Raw genomic sequence first — 19812 nt, 5'->3', positions numbered from 1 at the left:
TCAATAGGATGCCAGTAAGTGAGAAAAGCACCATAATGTTGCACATGGCAGTGCAGACAAGTAAGGACTCTGTCCTGCTGTGTGCATGGACTGTCGGGATTGGAAATCCCAATAGATGAGCAGTCTCCGGAGAGCCGATTCTGCGGTTTTTACGGCCATGTTTACATAATGCTACGGCAGGAAGTTTCGCCACCACAACATTGAGAAATAAAGTTGCAAGAGTTTTTCTTGAGAAGCCGAGACATGTGGCCAGGACCAAGCTGCAGCCACGTGACTGATAGTTGTGGTCAGCGTCTGGGTTATTATTCACCAGGGCAGGGAGACACCTGAGCATCAAGCTCATTATATAACACAGGTGACGATTACATCACCCGGCAGGTAAGAACATGACCGACGAGTACAACATGCAGCCAGGACAACGGCGCTCGCTGCTTACACGCAATGACAGCTCCGAGCACTGCTCATCTAGTCCAGTGCCTGAGTCACATAGTCCTAGATCTATAAACCTGCACAAGGAGCTGCTGCAGCGCGCTGTCTGTCTGGCATGGTGGGAGACTGAACTTGGGAGCAGAGCAATGCAGAGTTCACCAGACTGGTAGAGAGCGCAGCTCTGGATGTGACTGAAGTATGAGCCATGACGTAAAAATTAAGAGCAGGGTATTTAGCTTTTGCAGGAATCAAACATTTCCTAAAATTACCACTCAATTAATAAACAGGGGATGGGGGGGGGAGCATTATAATGCTGGAGACAGATCGTTAACCCCAACCCTGTGTTCTTCTGGGGAATTTCCACTCAAATACAATATTAGAGGCAATCTCCACCGATCATGCCCTGAAGCAAACAGCAGACTTACGTTTTTATTTTTGCATAGAGAAACTGGAAACTTTAAATACGGTTTACATTTGTAGATTACATAACCAGTGCAATGTGAGCAGGAAGGGTTTGTAAGCCTGGGAAAAAAAAACCCTGTATTTTTGTTACGGACAGCAAGCATAGAGTGCTGGGAATTAAACACTTGTATTCTAGAAAAGTAATAAACCTAGGCTATGTTCACACATTGCGTTTTTTGCCAAAATTCAAGCTTTGATTCCTTTTTCAGGATCCCGAAGCTCGGGCTTTGCATGTATAAATACAAGGTGTTAGGCAGCAAACAATGCAAGATGTAAGGGTACCGTCACACAGTGGCATTTTTATCGCTACGACGGCACGATTCGTTACGTTCTAGCGATATCGTTACGATCTCGCAGTGTCTGACACGCTACTGCGATCAGACACCCTGCTGAGAATCGTACGTCGTAGCACATCGTTTGAAACTTTCTTTCGTCGCTGCGCTTTCATCGGCCCTGCGCTTAGTAACCCGATGTTTACCCTGGTTACCAGCAAACCTCGGCATCGTTGGTCGCTGGAGAGCGGTCTGTGTGACAGCTCCCCAGCCACCACACGACTTACCAACGATCACGGCCAGGTCGTATCGCAGGTCGTGATCGTTGGTAAATCGTATAGTGAGACGGTACCCTAAGTGAAAACGTTTTAGGGGAAAAAAAAGGCAATTTGATCAAATTATTTAGGGGAAGAGTTATTTTTTTTATTGTTTATTATATAGGGCACTGTTTACTTATAACGCCATTAATCAGTAATACAAGTAACACCATGCTTGGCGTGGAGAAACAAGGATTGCTTTAAAAGGAACAAAACTCAACCTACGAAGTGGAGCCGAGAACTATTGTTCTACAAGTGAAAAAAAATACGCATTTGCAAATACAGTGAAGTTAATTGTTCATCCAGTGTTTACTTTCGGCATCACTAATTTAACTATTCTTGTAGTGAGGAGAAACAAAAGGATTGCTGTAAAAAGAAAGCCAAGTGCAAGTTACATTACAATAAAAAATAAGAAGATACTTGCAAGGACATCAAGACATTACGGTTCAGGCCATGTTCACACTTTGCGGGTTTTACCACGGATCCGCGGCGATTTTGATGCTGTGGGTCCGCAGCAGTTTCCATAGCGTTTACATTTACATGTAAACCCTATGGAAACAGCAAACCGCTGTGCACATGCTGCGGGAAAAACCGCGCAGAAACGCAGCATGTCACTTCTTTGCGCAGAATTGCAGCGATTCCGCACACATAGAAATGCATTGAACCGCTTACTTCCCGCATGGGGCTGTGCCCACGTTGCGGGAAGTAAGCGGATAATGTGCGGTTGCTACCCGGGGTGGAGGAGAGGAAACTCTCCTCCAGGCCCTGGTAACCATATTTGTGGTAAAAAAAAAAAAAAAAAAAGAATAAAAATAAAAAAAATAATGCTATACTCACCTCTCAGCGCTGCACACGGCAGTCCGGTCTCAGGATTGGTGTGCGAGCAGGACCTGCGGTGACGTAGCGGTCACATGACCGTGATGACGCCGCGGTCACATGACCGTGACGTCACGAAGGTCCTTCTCGCACAGCATCTTTGGAAACGGACCGAAACGAAGGAGATCGGGATGTCAGAGGGGGTGAGTATAAACCATTTTTTTTTTATTTTTAACATTACTATTGATGCTGCATATGCAGCATCAATAAAAATCCAAAGCCCGCAGCGGAAACCGCAATACAAAACGTGATAAATCTGCAGGGATAACCGCAGCGGTTTTGCCCTGCAGATTTATCAAATCCGCTGCGGGAGAACCCGCAGGGACCCGAACCTACGTGTGCACATAGCCTTATACTCAGGGAAAGAAAAAGAAAAAAAAAAAAGCAAAATTCACGCAAATAACTGACCTCAGCACAACCAAAAAACAATCATCTCTGTCCAGATTTCACATCCTGCAATATTCTACGTTTTCTTTCTGTTTGTTTTTTAAACTCATGGAAGTATTTTTTTTCGCACTTTTTTGTTTTCTATGGGTAAAAAAAAAAAATGCTAAAAATTGACAGCTTCAAGATTCCAAAAACTATTCAAATTCAGTGGGGATTAGGAAAAAAACAAATCAAACAAGCACATGCATTAGGGTATGTGCACACGTTGCGGATTCTGCTGAAGATTTTTCCGCAGCAGATTTGGAAAATCCGCAGTGCAAAACCACTGCGGATTTTACCGCGGTTTCTTCTGCGGATTTTCAACTGCACTTTCCTATTGGTGCATGTTGAAAACCGCTGCGGAATCCGCAGAAAGAATTGACATGCTGCGGAAAATAATCCGCTGCGTTTCCGCGCGGAATTTTCCGCAGCATGTGCACAGCGGTTTTTTTTTCCCATAGGTTTACATGGTACTGTAAACTTTGGGAAAACTGCTGTGGATCCGCTGCGTCAAATCCGCTGCGGATCCGCAGCGTGTGCACATACCCTTAAGAGTTCTGAAACCCTACAGTTTTTGCTGCAACTGTAAAAGCAGCTTTTAATGCATGAAGCAACAATCAAAATCTGTTTATCAATGCAGCTCTGGATGTGGCCGGAGCACAAATCAAAATGAGCCAGGAAATCCTATTGTCTCTGTAAGGGCACCTGTTCAATCATGGAGAACTGGGCTCTGCTAAGGGAAAGAAAGATAAAACTGAATGCGGTGGACCCACCAGTCTAAGGCCGGCGTCACACTGGCGAGTTTTACGGACGTAAGAGCGCAGAAACTACGTCCGTAAAACTCGCATTACATACGGCACAATTATTCTCAATGGGGCTGCTCCTATTAGCCGTATATTACGGTTCAGTATTATACGGCTTTCTACGGCCGTACAAAATCGCAGCATGCTGCGTTTGTCAGCGTATTGCGCAAAAAAAATCGCTAATGAAAGTCTATGGGGGCGAGAAAAATACGGATTCCACAGGGACCTGCAGTGTGACTTGCGAGAAATACGCAGCGGTGTTAGTGAAAAGTCGGTAATTCAATTGCCGGCTTTTCATTTCTCCTGCACAAACCCGACAGGATATGAGACATGGTTTTCATACAGTAAACCATCTCATATCCCCTTTTTTTTGCATATTCCACACTACTAATGTTAGTAGTGTGTATGTGCAAAATTTCAGCGCTGTAGCTGCTGAAATAAAGGGTTAAATGGCGGAAAAAATTGGCGTGGGCTCCCGCGCAATTTTCTCCGCCAGAGTGGTAAAGCCAGTGACTGAGGGCAGATATTAATAGCCAGGAGAGGGTCCATGGTTATTGGCCCCCCCGTGGCTAAAAACATCTGCCCCCAGCCACCCCAGAAAAGGCACATCTGGAAGATGCGCCTATTCTGGCACTTGGCCACTCTCTTCCCACTCCCTGTAGCGGTGGGATATGGGGTAATGAAGGGTTAATGCCACCTTGCTATTGGAAGGTGACATTAAGCCAGATTAATAATGGAGAGGCGTCAATTATGACACCTATCCATTATTAATCCAATTGTTGGAAAGGGTTAAAAAACACACACACACATGATTTAAAAGTATTTTAATGAAATAAACACAGCGGTTGTTGTAATAATTTATTGTTCTCTCAATCCATCAGGAACACCCTCGCTTGGAAAAATAATAAACGCACAAGATACATACCTTCTGGTGAACCGTCTCGTCCCACGATGTAATCCATCTGAAGGGGTTAACTAATATTACAGGCAGGAGCCCTGCTAAATGCAGCGGTGCTCATGCCTGTAATCCCCGGCGAATGAATGAAATGTAGGTCATTGACCTACATTTCCTTCAGTCGCGGTGATGCGCCCCCTGGTGGATGTCCTCATATGACCTGGAGCGTGGGAAAAAGTTCCCAGGCTGCAGTTCATGAGAACATCCAGCAGGGGCGCATCACCGCGACTCAATGTAAGTACAGATCACTGCTTTCCTTTCAGCACCCGGGGATTACAGGCACGAGCAAGTGGTTTATCGCAGCTCTGCCTGTAATATTAGTTAACCCCTTCAGATGGATTACTTCGTGGGACGAGACGGTTCACCAGAAGGTATGTATCTTGTGCGTTTATTATTTTTCCAAGCGAGGGTGTTCCTGATGGATTGAGAGAACAATAAATTATTACAACAACCGCTGTGTTTATTTTATTAAAATACTTTTAAATCATGTGTGTGTGTGTTTTTTAACCCTTCCCAACAATTGGATTAATAATGGATAGGTGTCATAATTGACGCCTCTCCATTATTAATCTGGCTTAATGTCACCTTCCAATAGCAAGGTGGCATTAACCCTTCATTACCCCATATCCCACCGCTACAGGGAGTGGGAAGAGAGTGGCCAAGTGCCAGAATAGGCGCATCTTCCAGATGTGCCTTTTCTGGGGTGGCTGGGGGCAGATGTTTTTAGCCACGGGGGGGCCAATAACCATGGACCCTCTCCTGGCTATTAATATCTGCCCTCAGTCACTGGCTTTACCACTCTGGCGGAGAAAATTGCGCGGGAGCCCACGCCAATTTTTTCCGCCATTTAACCCTTTATTTCAGCAGCTACAGCGCTGAAATTTTGCACATACACACTACTAACATTAGTAGTGTGGAATATGCAAAAAAAGGGGATATGAGATGGTTTACTGTATGAAAACCATGTCTCATATCCTGTCGGGTTTGTGCAGGAGAAATGAAAAGCCGGTAATTGAATTACCGGCTTTTCACATATATCGCGCTGAATGAAATCTAAATACAGAATATATATATATATGTGTCTCAATGACATATATATATATATATACTGTCTATATGTTTTCCCGAACATTTGAGCACATAAATCCATTAGATGTCGGTTTTGCAAGCCTGCGCGAAAATCTCGCAGTACGGATGCCATACGGATTACATACGGAGGATGCCATGCGCAAAATACGCTGACACACCCTGCCTACGGATCAATATTTTGGGAACATTTCTCCGTATTACGGCCGTAGTACGGACGTAAAAAACGGACCGTATTGTCTTACGCCGAGTGTGACGCCGGCCTAATGTGGAGGAATGGTCCCGATTCTCATGATCTGTAACTTGCCTCCACTCTTCCAGTAAGCAGTTCCTGTTCAGCACAGATACTGCAGGTGAAATGCTGAGGAACCTCCTTTCCCTCACTGTTTAGCATCCAATGCTCCTTTCCATTGTCCAATGGTTTGCCCACCCTAAATAAAGCACGCCTCTCTATTTTGCTTATCTGGGGTTTGAACAGTGCAGGGACAAGGTATTTTTGTGCTCCAGCCTCCAGACCAATGAAACTAATATTCCTTAAGGGTATGTGCACACGTCCAGATTTCTTGCAGAAATTTTCCTGACAAAATCCGGACATTTCTGCCAGAAATCCGCGACTTTTTTTTTTTTGCGTTTTTTTTTTTTTAAGAATTTTAGCGGATTTTTTGCGGATTTCCTCCTGACACTCCAAAATCATGGGAACTCCGCAAAAAGAATGAACATGTTGCTTCTTTTTGCGGAAAAAAACGCGAAATTTGCACAAAAAATGCGGAATGCATTCTAAATGATAGGATGCATAATTTAAGCGTTTTTTTGTGCAGAATTATTGCGTTTTTATCGGGGAATTCCGCAAAAAAACCGCAAAAATTCCTGAAGAAATCCGGACGTGTGCACATACCCTCACGGATAAGGATTCTGGTGCTATATTTATGTACTATTTATATACTTTGTTGTTCTATTTTCGTACTCACGATGATTCTGGCGATCAATACAGCTCCAGAATTATCATCCATTCATGAATACATCACCATAGCCATCAGAAATGCATGATTACAGCACCAGAACAACCATCACTACATGAATGTGTCACCAGAACCACCATCAGTACTTTAATACAAGAACCAAGCTTAGTACAGCAATCAATTATACTGTCAAGTCGGCCCCATATACAGTTGTATCGCACGAATCTACAACTCCCAGTATGTCCTTAACAATGGTGAGATGCTGGGAGTTGTCATTATCAGACTGTAGACTATACAGGAACCACAGTACGGATGAAACGTAGGCAGTATCACAAAAAAAAACATTTACATCCAGGTACCTTATAGGTGACTGGAGTAATCGCTTTCTTTTTGTCTCCATCTTGTCTTACAGATAAGTGCAGGGAGAGAGCCAGAGCGCAGGAGAGGGGTGAGCGGTGTCAGTGGCTGACTCACCGACACTGCTCAATGGAGTGCCTGCGCCCCGGCAGTCAGTGTGCGTAATGCCTACGGCTGAAAGAAGGTGACGGTTGGCTGTGAGCAATCAGCGATGTCAGGGTTTATGGCTTTTCAAAGTGCACCCCCCTTGCAGAGGCAAGAGGTAGCTCCCACCTAGGGTGCCGACCCTGATTGCCCCTTATACTCCATGTCTGAAAGACAAGAAAAACCAGGAGCAGAGACAAAGATGGCTCCCACCTGCTGTAATCTGTGTCTTGGTCCCTGCTGCTTGAGACTGATTACACTTCACTACATTCGACAGCAAGTTAGAAGAAAGACGCCTAGAAGCTGGCGCTTTGGATTTATTCTTCTGGGGCAAGAAAATATTAAGTGAAAAGTGATTTGCAGTCTATTAAAATTTTATTTAAGTGTTATTCCCATCTCTATAAATAGGCATTATTCAGTGTTAAATTTAAAAAAAAAAAAAAAAAAAAAAGGGGCAATTTTGGAATTTACGGTTTATTAAAATTTGCAGCTGTGCTGAGATATTACCACTTGTTTATAGCTCATCACCTTGGAGACCGACCACCACTGCTAAACAGCAGAACATGCACAGCGCATACAAGATCTTTTTCTATTGAGCTTGTAAGCACCATTTTAAAGATGGCCTGGTTCACTGTTCCCTCCTAATCTGGGCCGGCTTCAGTTCAGTGTTTACAAGTCAGACAGCAGCGGTGGTCGGTCTCATAGGCAACAAGCTGTAAACAAACAAACAAAAATGTTAATTATCTCAAGAACGGCTTTAAATTTTAAGGGTATGTGCACACGTTGCGGATTTCCTGCGGATCCGCAGCGTTTTTTGCGGTGCAGAAACGCTGCATATCCGCAAGTGATTTACAGTACAATGTAAATCAATGGTAAAAAAAAATACAAAAATGCTGTGCTAATGGTGCGGAAAATTCTGTGTGGAAACGCTGCGGATTAAAAGAAGTAGCATGTCACTTCTTTTTTGAGGATCTGCAGCGTTTTTGCACCCATTCAATTATAGAAATCCGCAGGGGTACAAAAACGCAGTAAACCGCAAAAAATCTGCAGCAAAAACGCACAAAAAAACGCGTCAAATCCGCTGGTGCGTTCTCTGCCAAGAGTTGCAGAATCCGCATCAGAAATTCCTAAGCCTAATCCGCAACGTGTGCACATAGCCTAATAGCTTTTTTATTTTTATTTTATCGGGGCCAAGTGTGGGGTATACGCAGCGGTTGTCCTAGTAGTGGACAACCCCTTTAAGGCTACGTTCACATTTGCGTTGTGCGCCGCAGCGTCGGCGACGCAACGCACAACGCAAACAAAAACGCAGCAAAACGCATGCACAACGCTGCGTTTTGCGACGCATGCATCCTTTTTTTGGTTGATTTGCCGCAGTGACGCATGCGTCGCAAAACGCAAGTGCAACGCATGTCCATGCGCCCCCATGTTAAATATAGGGGCACATGACGCATGCGGCGACGCTGCGGTGCCCGACGCTGTGGCGCAGACCGCAAATGTGAACGTAGACTAAGCCAATTCTCAGACAAGTCGCTCAACCAAAGTTTTTTGTGTGACTTGCTGTCGTACTACTATTTTAGGCCATGTGCACACGCTGTGGATTCCATTGCGGCATTTTCCGCAGCGGATTTGATAAATCCGCAGTGCAAAACCGCTGCGGGTTTTCCTGCGGATTCATCGCGGTTTCTATTGCGGTTTCTGCTGCGGGTTTACACCTGCAGATTTCTATTGGAACAGGTGTAAACCCGCAGCGGAATCCACACAAAGAATTGACATGCTGCGGAATATAAACCGCTGCGTTTCCGCGCGTTTTTTTCCGCAGCATGTGCACTGCGGATTTCGTTTCCCATAAGTTTACATTGTACTGTAAACTCATGGGAAACCGCTGCGGACCCGCAGCTGCGGAAACGCTGCGGTTCCGCAGCAAAATCCGCAGCGTGTGCACATACCCTTACAGCTACAACTTTATCACAAAACCTCTTTCCTGTCTGCACTTTCTTTAATGATCTCTGCTTGCCATCAGTGAACGGGATCAATCTATTTTTGTGCCTGAAGTCCGATTCTCTCCAACTGGTGCAGATCTCATTGTGAGCTTTGCTCTGACAAACACGGCTAAACCTTTGCGCGATGACACATGGTGTTAGATCTCGTACAGCGATTAGAAAACAAAGGGCAAAACAAGATCCCAGACTGAGAGGCCGGCTCCATGCTCTGCATCAGTTTAGGGCAGCAGGATGATCTGTGACCCATGTCACTATAATATATGCCACAATCAGCAGCTCCCAGTACGAGGAAACAAGAAAAGTCTCTTCCCTCTGACTTCCCCTGATATGGTTTTAGGGGAGGACAAATAAAATAAAAAAGTTGCAGAAGTTAACTTTTTGGTTATAAATGGGTCGTCTCAAAGCCAATGTTCTGTAAGCGCGCCATGCCCCCGACCAGTCTAAAAGGGGGCTTCATCAGAGAAAATATCTTCACCCCAGTCCTCAGCTGTCCAATCCCTGTGCTTTCTGCAGACTGTTTTGGACTTCTGGAAGACCGATTGTCTGGAGACAAAAGGTGAGCCCTGTGTGATCCAACAGGAAGGCATCCCGAGACCATTCATGTGTGGGGGCTTCTCGTCCATTGAGGGGTGTCACAATTTTAACTAAGATCACTGCCATAAATACTGGCATCTATACCTACTCCAGGATCAATTTCTCCAAACAATGCAATCTGGTGATGAACAATGATTTTTCCAGCTTCATGGAGACCAAGTCACAAGGCAAAAGTCATAGCTACTGTAAGTGGTTCATTGAACATTTGGGTCTATGGACAGGAAACTCCCCAGATCTCAATCCTCAAAAAGCAGGAGGACTAGCAAAAACAGACATTGTGACAAACTCCAATCACTGATTAGGTAAGAACAGGTCATTAGTCAGGATCTGGCCCAGAAGCCGATAACTGCCTGGGCGAAGGGCAGAAGTCTTTTTAAAAAAAACTTGGGATCAACACTGTAAATAAACATTGAGCATTAAACTTGAGACTGTCAATATAAGTTTAAAAAGTTATGAATTTTTTATAATTGTATTTCAGTAACCATAGAAACATCCGATAATGATCTAAAAATATTGAAGCAGCAAAACCTTGGGTAAACCAAAGTTTGTCTTAATACTTTTTGGCCAGGGCAGTACATAGGTTGCCTTTTTAGTCTGAATGGACGCCATGTGATATTATATTTCCTCTGCAGCAGCTGCACACGACTTATAGTGACCCACTGATTTACAAGGATATTAGCGTCGAGAACAAGTGACCCAAATAGGACAGTCCCTTTAAGGCCACATTCACAGTGTTTCTTGGTCCAGAGACAACGACATTCTTCTTAATATGTAAATGAGCTGTTAAGATCTATGAGAAGGACATAGATCTCCCCGAGAACCTGTCTCCACAGCTTATTATAAATGAAAGGAGGCGTTCCCAGTGTGAGACATGAAGATCAGGAGAGCAGACGGTCGGTCATTACATGTCTCACACTGGTAACGCCTCCTTTCATTGAGAATATGCTGTGGAGGCAGAGTCTCAGGAAGCTCTATGTCCAGCCCATAGATCTTAGTTGCTTATCTATACATTATGAAAAGCGTAGATTTCACTGGAATAAGATATTGGATCACAGAGATCAAGGTATTTTATTCAGCTTCCTATGAAGTGCTTACAAGTCACAGGGTCACACAGCTGCAAAACTTGACATGGCCACTGCTAGAAGTGCAGCGCTGTGCCTAGAGGTGTCAGTAATCTGAGTGGTGCGGTGCCACAAGTCAGACATTGATTTATAATGGTCATCAAATCTGTATATTGTCCTATATACAGCTCTCTGCCAGGTTCTACTACATCACTACTGCTCAGCATCGCCTCATCAGTATCAGAAGACGTTTAGTCTAAGAGGTTGAACTCGATGGATATTTTCATTTTATTTCGACCTGTTTAACAAACGTAACAAGCTCTGTATATAGTATCACCGCAGAGCAATCGCAGCGCATTAGGTGGGTGGGTTTACAGAAATGAGCTTCATCCGTCTGATGTGGGATTAGATCACTTCTGATTTGTTTCACCAATGAAAGTGGAATTAGTGATTCACCCTGAAACGCGCCCTGATGGCCGGCACGGAGGCCACGCACTGGACAGTTATTCTAGTAATGCTGGGTCACATCCGGATTATCATTCAAGGAAGATTGTCTCTGAACTAAACACCACGCTTCATACTACCCAAACATTTCTCTAATAGTTCACGAAAATGCCTGGGCTCAGTGGAAAGTCATGTTTGCGGAAAAAAAGGGGTTTTTTGTTTTTTTTTCCCCACAAATAATCTAAAATCTGGAAAAACATATGCAGCTCTTCTGCGGTTTATTTTTTAGCAAAAGCATTTTTGTTTCCCATTTCCCCAGTTAAAAACTGATTCCTTAGGGTAGGTGCACACGATCAGTAATTGCCGCAGGTTAGAGGCTGTGTACTTATGCAACGTCAAACCTGCGTCCAGCAGATGTTACAGCATAGTGGAGGGGATTTCAAGAAGTCCCATGTCCACTATGCGTCCACAAACACCAGTGGAGACGGACATGCGGTGCGTCTCTCCAGACCTCGGGAGACGGACATGCGGCATGTCTCTCCAGACCGCTAGCCTCCGCAAGAGAAATTTCACCAGTACAATGTGTTGAACTCGGTGAATCTGCACGGTTCAGTGAACACATGCGGATTCGCCTGCGTTCAATAGACGGCAGCGCTTGGGACACAGAAAGACATGCGCTGCATCCAAAGCGCTGTCACTTCCGGATCGTGTGCACCCGGACTTAGGGGACATCCACATTGCTGAAAATTTTTCGTACAGATCTGCACAAGTAAAACACACTGTGTGTTATAATAACAAGTTGTGTAGATGAGAGTTGCAGAATTGTTCCTCTAAGGGTATGTTTCCACGGGCCTAATCTCTGCGCTTTGGAGGCAGCAGATACCCCGCTCCGTCCAAAGAGCCGTTCCCTGTTGTACGTGCGGTGATTCTGGATGTGACCATTGAACACATGTGGAATCACCACATCGTATTCATAGCCTGGGTTATTTATCTTGCGGAGACTGAGCATCTTCGCAAGATAAATAGACATGCTGCGGTTGGTAAAGATGCGCCGCATGTCCGGTTATGCAGGGTCGCCGGATGCGGTCCTGCACGCATAGTGGAGACAGGATTTCATAAAATCCCCTCCACTATGCTGTAACATCTGGACACTGCGGATTGGACGTGGCAAATGTACGCAGCGTCCAATCCACAGCAAATCCTGAACGAATCCTTAACGTGGAAACATACCCTAAGGAATTGACCCGTGGTGCAGATTTTTATTTATTTTTTTTAAGTCCCAGTATGTCCTTGCAATATAAATGGGTAAAAAAGGGTCTGTAAACCCAGAATAGATGTTAGCATATTAATCACAAATTTCACCTAAGATATGTTAATATCAAGGTAAAAGGATGAAGTACAAAATCATAAAAAATTACTTTTTTTATTTATTTTTTTAAAAAAATCTTATTCTTATACAAATTAAACCAAGAAAAGTGAAGGATCTGAACACGAATCTAAAAGAGGGATGTGATTACATAGTATATCGCACGGGATAAATATATCAGTATAAAATAAAATATAGACCGGTATATATTCCGCTTTATATTTACACCCAGTTCAAAAAGGTATAAAGGCTAGAATTTGATTAGTAATTGCTACCAAACAAAGGGCATGCTACAAAATATCACCATCTGAACCTAAAACCGAATTGGGAGGATATATATTTTCAAGCTTTGCTACTTTGTGTGTGTGTGTGTATTTATAACTGACACATATGTATAACACATATAACTGAAAGGCTACAAGACGAATGGTTCTGGCCCGCTAAAAATATCAGTCCACATTGTGTCTACAGCCTGTCGCGCAATCAGAGAGGCCGTGCCGGTACGGTAAGCTCAGCTTTTTTTTTTTTCTCTTACACGGTCATGGGTCCATGAAAATTGGCTTTTAAAGTAGTGAAGAACCTTGTGTTAGAATTTGAAGGGTAATCCGAACATCCTGAGAAGGTCCCACAAGCTGCTGTGACGTTACAATGCACGATAGCCACTGGTTCCATACTGCTATAAACCACCAATCCCCATGAGATTATTAATCAGTCCACACAGCAGCATACAGAGAACCTATAGAAAGTAGCCCCCTCGTTCACAGGACGGTCCCCGGTATCAACCATACACCAGTCTCACATGACCGAGTACATTGTAAGCGTTACATCACGGGTCCCAGATATGGAGTGACGAGTCTGTGACATGTGGGAGCTGGAAATATCGACGAGGGGTGTGCCTTTAAATAGCAAGTCTGGGTGTTCAGAGGGAGAGCATGGCGCAGGCGTTACAGCCACAACTTTCCTGCACACAAGACGGGAGGATTTTATGTTTTTTTCATGTCCGTTTGTTCCTCATTTTCAGTGAGCCACGTCTTCTTCTGCTAAGCCACAACGTATCAGTCACTTCACCAGGAGTATAAACACCCCAATATTCTACATGGGATGGGGGTCTCTGGACTGTCCCCCAAGCCTATGGTTCAGTGGGGAGAGGATTCTGGCAGTGGTTCTGTCAGAGAAGGCAGGACGGACCAGCCGAGCAGAACGTTCCTTTACATGGAGGAGATAGCAGAGAACATTAGTTCTGCCGACAGCTATCTAAAGGGGTTGTCTCGTGTTAATGATTAAAATTGCAAAGTGCCAGAAAAAAAAAAAAAGCAACTTTGTAATTCACTTTTATTAAAAATCCTCTCCGTTCTCAAGATCAAAGGGATTTTACATTCTATAGTTTACTGCTCGTTGCCTAGGAAACCGGTCACATCACAGCAGCTTGCAATAAAGCCTGCAAACAATGCCGAGGCTATGTTCACACTAGGCATTTTTTTCTACAGCAAAACCTGATCTCTAGGCAGGAAAGAAGCTAAGGCAAAAACACAGGTTTTGCTACAGTTTTGGCATGCTACATTTGTTTCTTGTGCATGCTGATAATGTTTAGTGGAAAAAAAAAATCTATTTAATCAGATTTTGGCACAAAAAAAGAAAGAAAAAAAAACGCTTCAAAATCCGATACCTGCATTGTCTGCTTCGGATTTTCAGCACTCATTACTTTCAATGGGTGTAAAATCCAGAAAAACGTTGAAAGTAGTGTGTGCACAAGATTTCTAAAATCTTTTAGGATTTGCTGGTAATGCAAAATGCAGCTGAAAAATTTTAGTTAAAAAAAATGCACTAAAAAATGCTGAAAAAAAAACCACCCAGTATGAACATAGCCTAAGGCTGTGTGCACATACTGCATTTTTTCAGTGCAGATTTGTCACAAAACCTGAAAGGTTTCCTAGCACCAGCAAAGTGAATGAGAATCCTGAAGTCTTATGCACATGTTGCTTATTTGTGACTTGCAGAGATGCAGCATGTCAATGCTTTCAGCGTTTTTGCTGCAGATTTCATCCATACTAATGAGTGGGGGAAAAAGCTGCAACAAAAATGCAAGAAAAAAAAAGCCAGGAACAATGCGTATTTTTGCTGCTATGTTTTTCATGTCAAGAGATGCACAAATGGAGCAGAAATTTCTGCACCAAATGCAGGACTTGCCATGTGCACAAGCTGGAGAGATCTCTAGATTGAATAGTCTCAGTTCTCCGACGTTTTTCCGATGCAGCAGAGGCAATGTTGTCTGCTAGCTGCATGGGAGAGCGCACAGATCACACCAGCTGCTCGACCACCCCGCTGGACTGCAATGTCAATCTTCAGGTGCAGACCCCCCTTACAAGAAGCCGGGAAGACTGGGAAGTAAGGCCCCGTCTCACATAGCGAGATCGCTAGCGAGATCGCTGCTGAGTCACAAGTTTTGTGACGCAACAGCGACCTCAGTAGCGATCTCGCTATGTGTGACACGTACCAGCGATCAGGCCCCTGCTGCGAGATCGCTGGTCGTGTCGGAATGGCCTGGACCTTTTTTCGGTCGTTGAGGCCCCGCTGACATCGCTGAATCGGTGTGTGTGACACCGATCCAGCGATGTCTTCACTGGTAACCAGGGTAAACATCGGGTTACTAAGCGCAGGGCCGCGCTTAGTAACCCGATGTTTACCCTGGTTACCAGCGTAAATGTAAAAAAAAACAAACAGTACATACTCGCCTTCTGATGTCCGTCAGGTCCCTTGCCGTCTGCTTCCTGCTCTGACTGAGCCGCCGTACAGTGAGAAGTGAGAGCACAGCAGTGACGTCACCGCTGCGCTCTGCTCTCACTGTACGGCGGCACTCAGTCAGAGCAGGAAGCAGACGGCAAGGGACCTGGACACCGAAAGGCGAGTATGTACTGTTTGTTTTTTTTGGTAACCAGGGTAAACATCGGGTTACTAAGCGCGGCCCTGCGCTTAGTAACCCGATGTTTACCCTGGTTACCCGGGTGCTGCAGGGGGACTTCGGCATCGTTGAAGACAGTTTCAACGATGCCGAAGTCGTTCCCCTGATCGTTGGTCGCTGGAGAGAGCTGTCTGTGTGACAGCTCCCCAGCGACCACACAGCGACTTACCAACGATCACGGCCAGGTCGTATCGCTGGTCGTGATCGTTGGTAAATCGCTTAGTGAGACGGGGCCTGTAGTGCGCTTTTGAAGGAAGACGATGACATTAGAGATGAGCAGTCCCATGGAAGCTCGGGTTCCTTAAAACTTTAGCCCAAAGTTCGGTTCTGGTAACAGAACCCCATAGAAGTCAATGGGGACCCAAACTTTGTGTTGGAAAATTCTCTCTTCCCAAAACTTCGAATACTAAAACGGACTTCCAGGAGAAGTTTGTGTTCGGAGTTGATCACTAGTGATGAGCAAACATGCTTGGATAACGTATTTTCTGAGCATGCTCGGGCAGCCAACGGCTGCAAAACATGCAGCTGCAGGGAGTCAAATATATTATCCGAGCATGTTTCCTCATCACTCTTCAGCACCAAACCAGTACTAACCCCGGGCTTTGCAGTTCGGTTTTACTCATCTCTAGAGAGCACCCCTTTATGATAATTGGGAAGGATGAGGCACACATGCTCTGTTTGCATATTTATGGTTTCTGATGGATGCCATAGAGATGGGTGTATCCGCCCCCACATCATACAGAATATTGTAGAGTACCATCGTAAATGCTAAATTTGTTGATCGTGTTGCACTCGCGGCTTTCTTGGTAGTCAAGCTAAACCTCAACAGCAAAAGTAACTTACAGTGAATCTTGTCAGTAGCACCAACCCGCCCAATTCATGTAAATGGATATGTAGGTCATAGGAAGCTGAATAAACTGATACCTTGATATCTGCGATTTCATGTCTTAGGACACAAATCCACGGTTTTCTTAATATGTAAATGAGCTGTTAAGATCTATGGGCCGGCAATAGATCTCCCTGAGAATCTTGCCTCCAGAACTTATTGTAAAACCAGTGAGAGTCATGTAATGACTGACAGTCTGCTCTCCTGATCTACATGTCTCACACTGGCTTAGGAGGGTTGACTCTACTGACCTTTAAAGAGCTGGTGTCCAATATTCTATAATGATTCATCGTTGTGCAGCAAAGAGTTCAGCAAACACTTCACAGCAGTTATTGCTACAATGCATCTGTCTCTCAGTGACCCTCAGGAAAAAAACAGCACAAACCTTGCTGTCGTACGTTCGTTACAATGCATCAGTGTAGGCAAAATGTATCGGTCTGAAGCCCAATAAGTCAGGCTGACAAAAGACAGCCTTGAATGGCTTAAATAGAAAGAAACAGAGATGTGTGCAGGATTCAATGAGAAGTGACACAATGACACTTGGAAGTATAAGGCTATATGCACACGTTGCAGCTTTGACTGTGGAATTTTCTGTGCAGATTTTGCATTTCTTGGCAGAAAATGCAGGTCAGAAACTGCACCTTTTTTTGGTATGTGCACACATTGCAGATTTTTGTGCAGATTTCTTCCTTTTTTACCCCTGCAGATTTCTATTATGGAATGGGTGCAGACGCAGCAGATCTGCAAAAAGAATTGACATCCTCCTTTTTTTAAATCTGCTGCATTTTCCGTGCAGATTTTTCCGCACCATTAGCACAGCATTTTTTTTTGCCTTTAATTTACATTGTACTGTAAATCACTTGCGGAACTGCTGCGCTTCTGCGCTGAAAAAAAAAAAACCCGCTGCAGATCTGCAGGAAATCTCCAACGTGTGCATATACCGTTATTGGAAAAAAGCAGCATGCTACTCATGTTCACAGCAGACTGATTTTCCAAGAACTCAGCTTACGGTCAGTGAATAATGATATCCTTGTTTACATCTAGAAGTTGAGAAATTCTTCTTGCATGTGAGAATTTGCTAGAATTTAACAATCTGAGGCCAGTTTCACACGTTCAATGTTCACGGTTTGAGTAAAGGACTGATGTCTGGACCAGTCGTGGGTCTCCGGACCTAAACTCGACAGGAGTACGGTTCTGATACTGCAGGTTTCACTTTGAATATGAGTGAAAGAGGTGCAAAAAAAAAAATAAAAATCGGCTTGAGGTCAAATTCAAAAAAGGCATATAAAAAATAAAAAACAATGTGCCAGTCAATCTGTGTCAGACTAAATCACAGACGGGGGCAGGGGCTGCACTATTCTGGTCAGTAAAATGGACAACATGGTTCGTTTGAAAAATGGTTTGCTTTAATATTGATCACTGTGCTGCCCATACATCGAAAGGAGCCTGTCTCAACAAAGCCTTAGGCCTCTTTCACATTTCCGTTTTTTGCCACCCATCGCAATCCGTCGTTATTGAAAAAAACACGGATCCTGCAAATGTGCCCGCAGGATCCGTTTTTTTGCCATACACTTTTATTGACGACGGATTGCGACGAATGGGCACACGTCGCATCCGTCGTGCAACGGATGCGTCGTGATTTTGCGGCCCGTCGTGACGAAAAAACGTTCAAGGGAACGTTTTTCGGCCGTCGAATCCGCCTTTTCTGACCGTGCATGCGCGGCCGAAACTCCGCCCCCTCCTCCCCAGAATTCATAATGGGCAGCGGATGCGTCTGAAAACTGCATCCGCTGCCCACGTTGTGCACAATTTGCACAACGTCCGTCGGGCCGACGGTTTGCGACGGCCCCGTACCGACGGAAATGTGAAAGAGGCCTAAGCTACCCTGAGAGGTAAGTGCATCAGCAGCACAAATCTCTCCTGTCCTGGCATCAAATGGGAAATCTGCTTCATACCTTGCCAAACTACTCTCTCCGCAACCTGCTCTTACTGCAGCCAGATGCCGCAGCCTACGACCAACTGACCCTACTCCTGGCTGACAAACAGCGGCAGGTTACTGATTGACTCACTCGGTGACATCAAAGACACAAACTGTCACTGCATGCTCTGTAAAAGTGAACCTTGGTGTTTATCGTAAATGTTAGCAGTACATGTCTGCTATATACAGATACAGTATATCACAAAACTATGTAATACTAGAACACAAGGCCATCAGCTTGAAAGAAGCGCTCACCATTGAAGATCACAACAAATATCACCCCTCCGCCCTCCCTAACAAGGGAGAGTCATGACAGCCATGCCTGCAGAGCAGCGAGCAGACGACGGGAGCGGCTGCACACAGCAGATAACGTCTCATACGCCCTCTGTCCAGGCCTCAGACAGCAGGTGTAACTAATAGGAAGTGACCAAAACCTGCAGACACACAACAATAGAGAACCGGACACAGATTTCCTGAGCTGAGGGAACCCGTCTCATCGCTCTTATATAACTGACTGTCAGCTCTACAGGTCAGGCTCCGGCCTCGTAAAACACAAGTAGTATGTCATGATATTCTGGAGATCGCGACAGGTGATGCAGGAGGATAGTGCATCACAACAGTACATTGGAGACAAACTTGACAGATTTCTGCTGTAATCTTTAACACATCGGTCTGACTGGTGGTGTACCTGCCCGATTTAAGGTACCGTTACACTAAGCGACGCTCCTGCGATATAGACAACGATCCGACCTAAACTAGATCGCTGGAGCGTCGCTGTTAGGTCGCTGTAGAGACGTCAAACACAGCAGCTCCAGAACGATGCAGGAGCGATCCAGTGACGTAACGGCGACTCACTTATCGTTCACGCTCCATGTAAAAACATTGCTGACATCGTTGCTTTTGCTGTCAAACATGACGATACACGCCGATCTAGCGACCAAATAAAGTTCCAGACTTCTAGCTCCGACCAGCGATATAACAGCGGGATCCAGATCGCTGCTGCGTGTCAAACACAACGAGATCGCTATCCAGGACGCTGCAACGTCACGGATCGTTGTCGTTCTCCTTGGAAAGTTGTTTAGTGTGAAGGTACCTTAAGTCTAATTGAGAGAATCTCATTTTTAGATAACAGGAAGTAAACTTATTCGGACCCTCAGCGATCAGGTCTAAACTGAAAGGTGAACCAAACAGCAAGTGCGACTGAAGTGCAACGAGGCCGCCAGAAAAATGGAGAAGTACATGGTGCTGGCTAAAAGGGTATTCCCAAAATTACACTCTAAGGAATTACTGATCACTGGGGATCTGACTGCTGGGACCCCCCAGATTTTGGGACTCTTGTTCCAAGGAACTGCAGTGCCCCACCTTGAATGGATAGGAGGTGCGCATGTCAGAAACGATTGTCAGTTTTAAACATATAGGAAAAGCGCTCATTTTT

At 44.7% G+C, this 19812-nt stretch overlaps 1 protein-coding gene across 4 annotated transcripts in view; it reads right to left on the bottom strand.

Annotated features, from left to right (window-relative positions):
• Positions 1–19812, bottom strand: part of GPBP1L1 (GC-rich promoter binding protein 1 like 1) — a 36575-nt gene that overhangs the window by 14715 nt on the left and 2048 nt on the right. The gene's annotated exons all lie outside the window — the stretch shown is intronic.

Source organism: Ranitomeya variabilis, chromosome 8 (genome assembly GCF_051348905.1).
Source record: "Ranitomeya variabilis isolate aRanVar5 chromosome 8, aRanVar5.hap1, whole genome shotgun sequence".
Taxonomy (NCBI): Eukaryota; Metazoa; Chordata; class Amphibia; order Anura; family Dendrobatidae; genus Ranitomeya; species Ranitomeya variabilis.
This window is presented reverse-complemented; position numbering and strand designations above follow the sequence as displayed.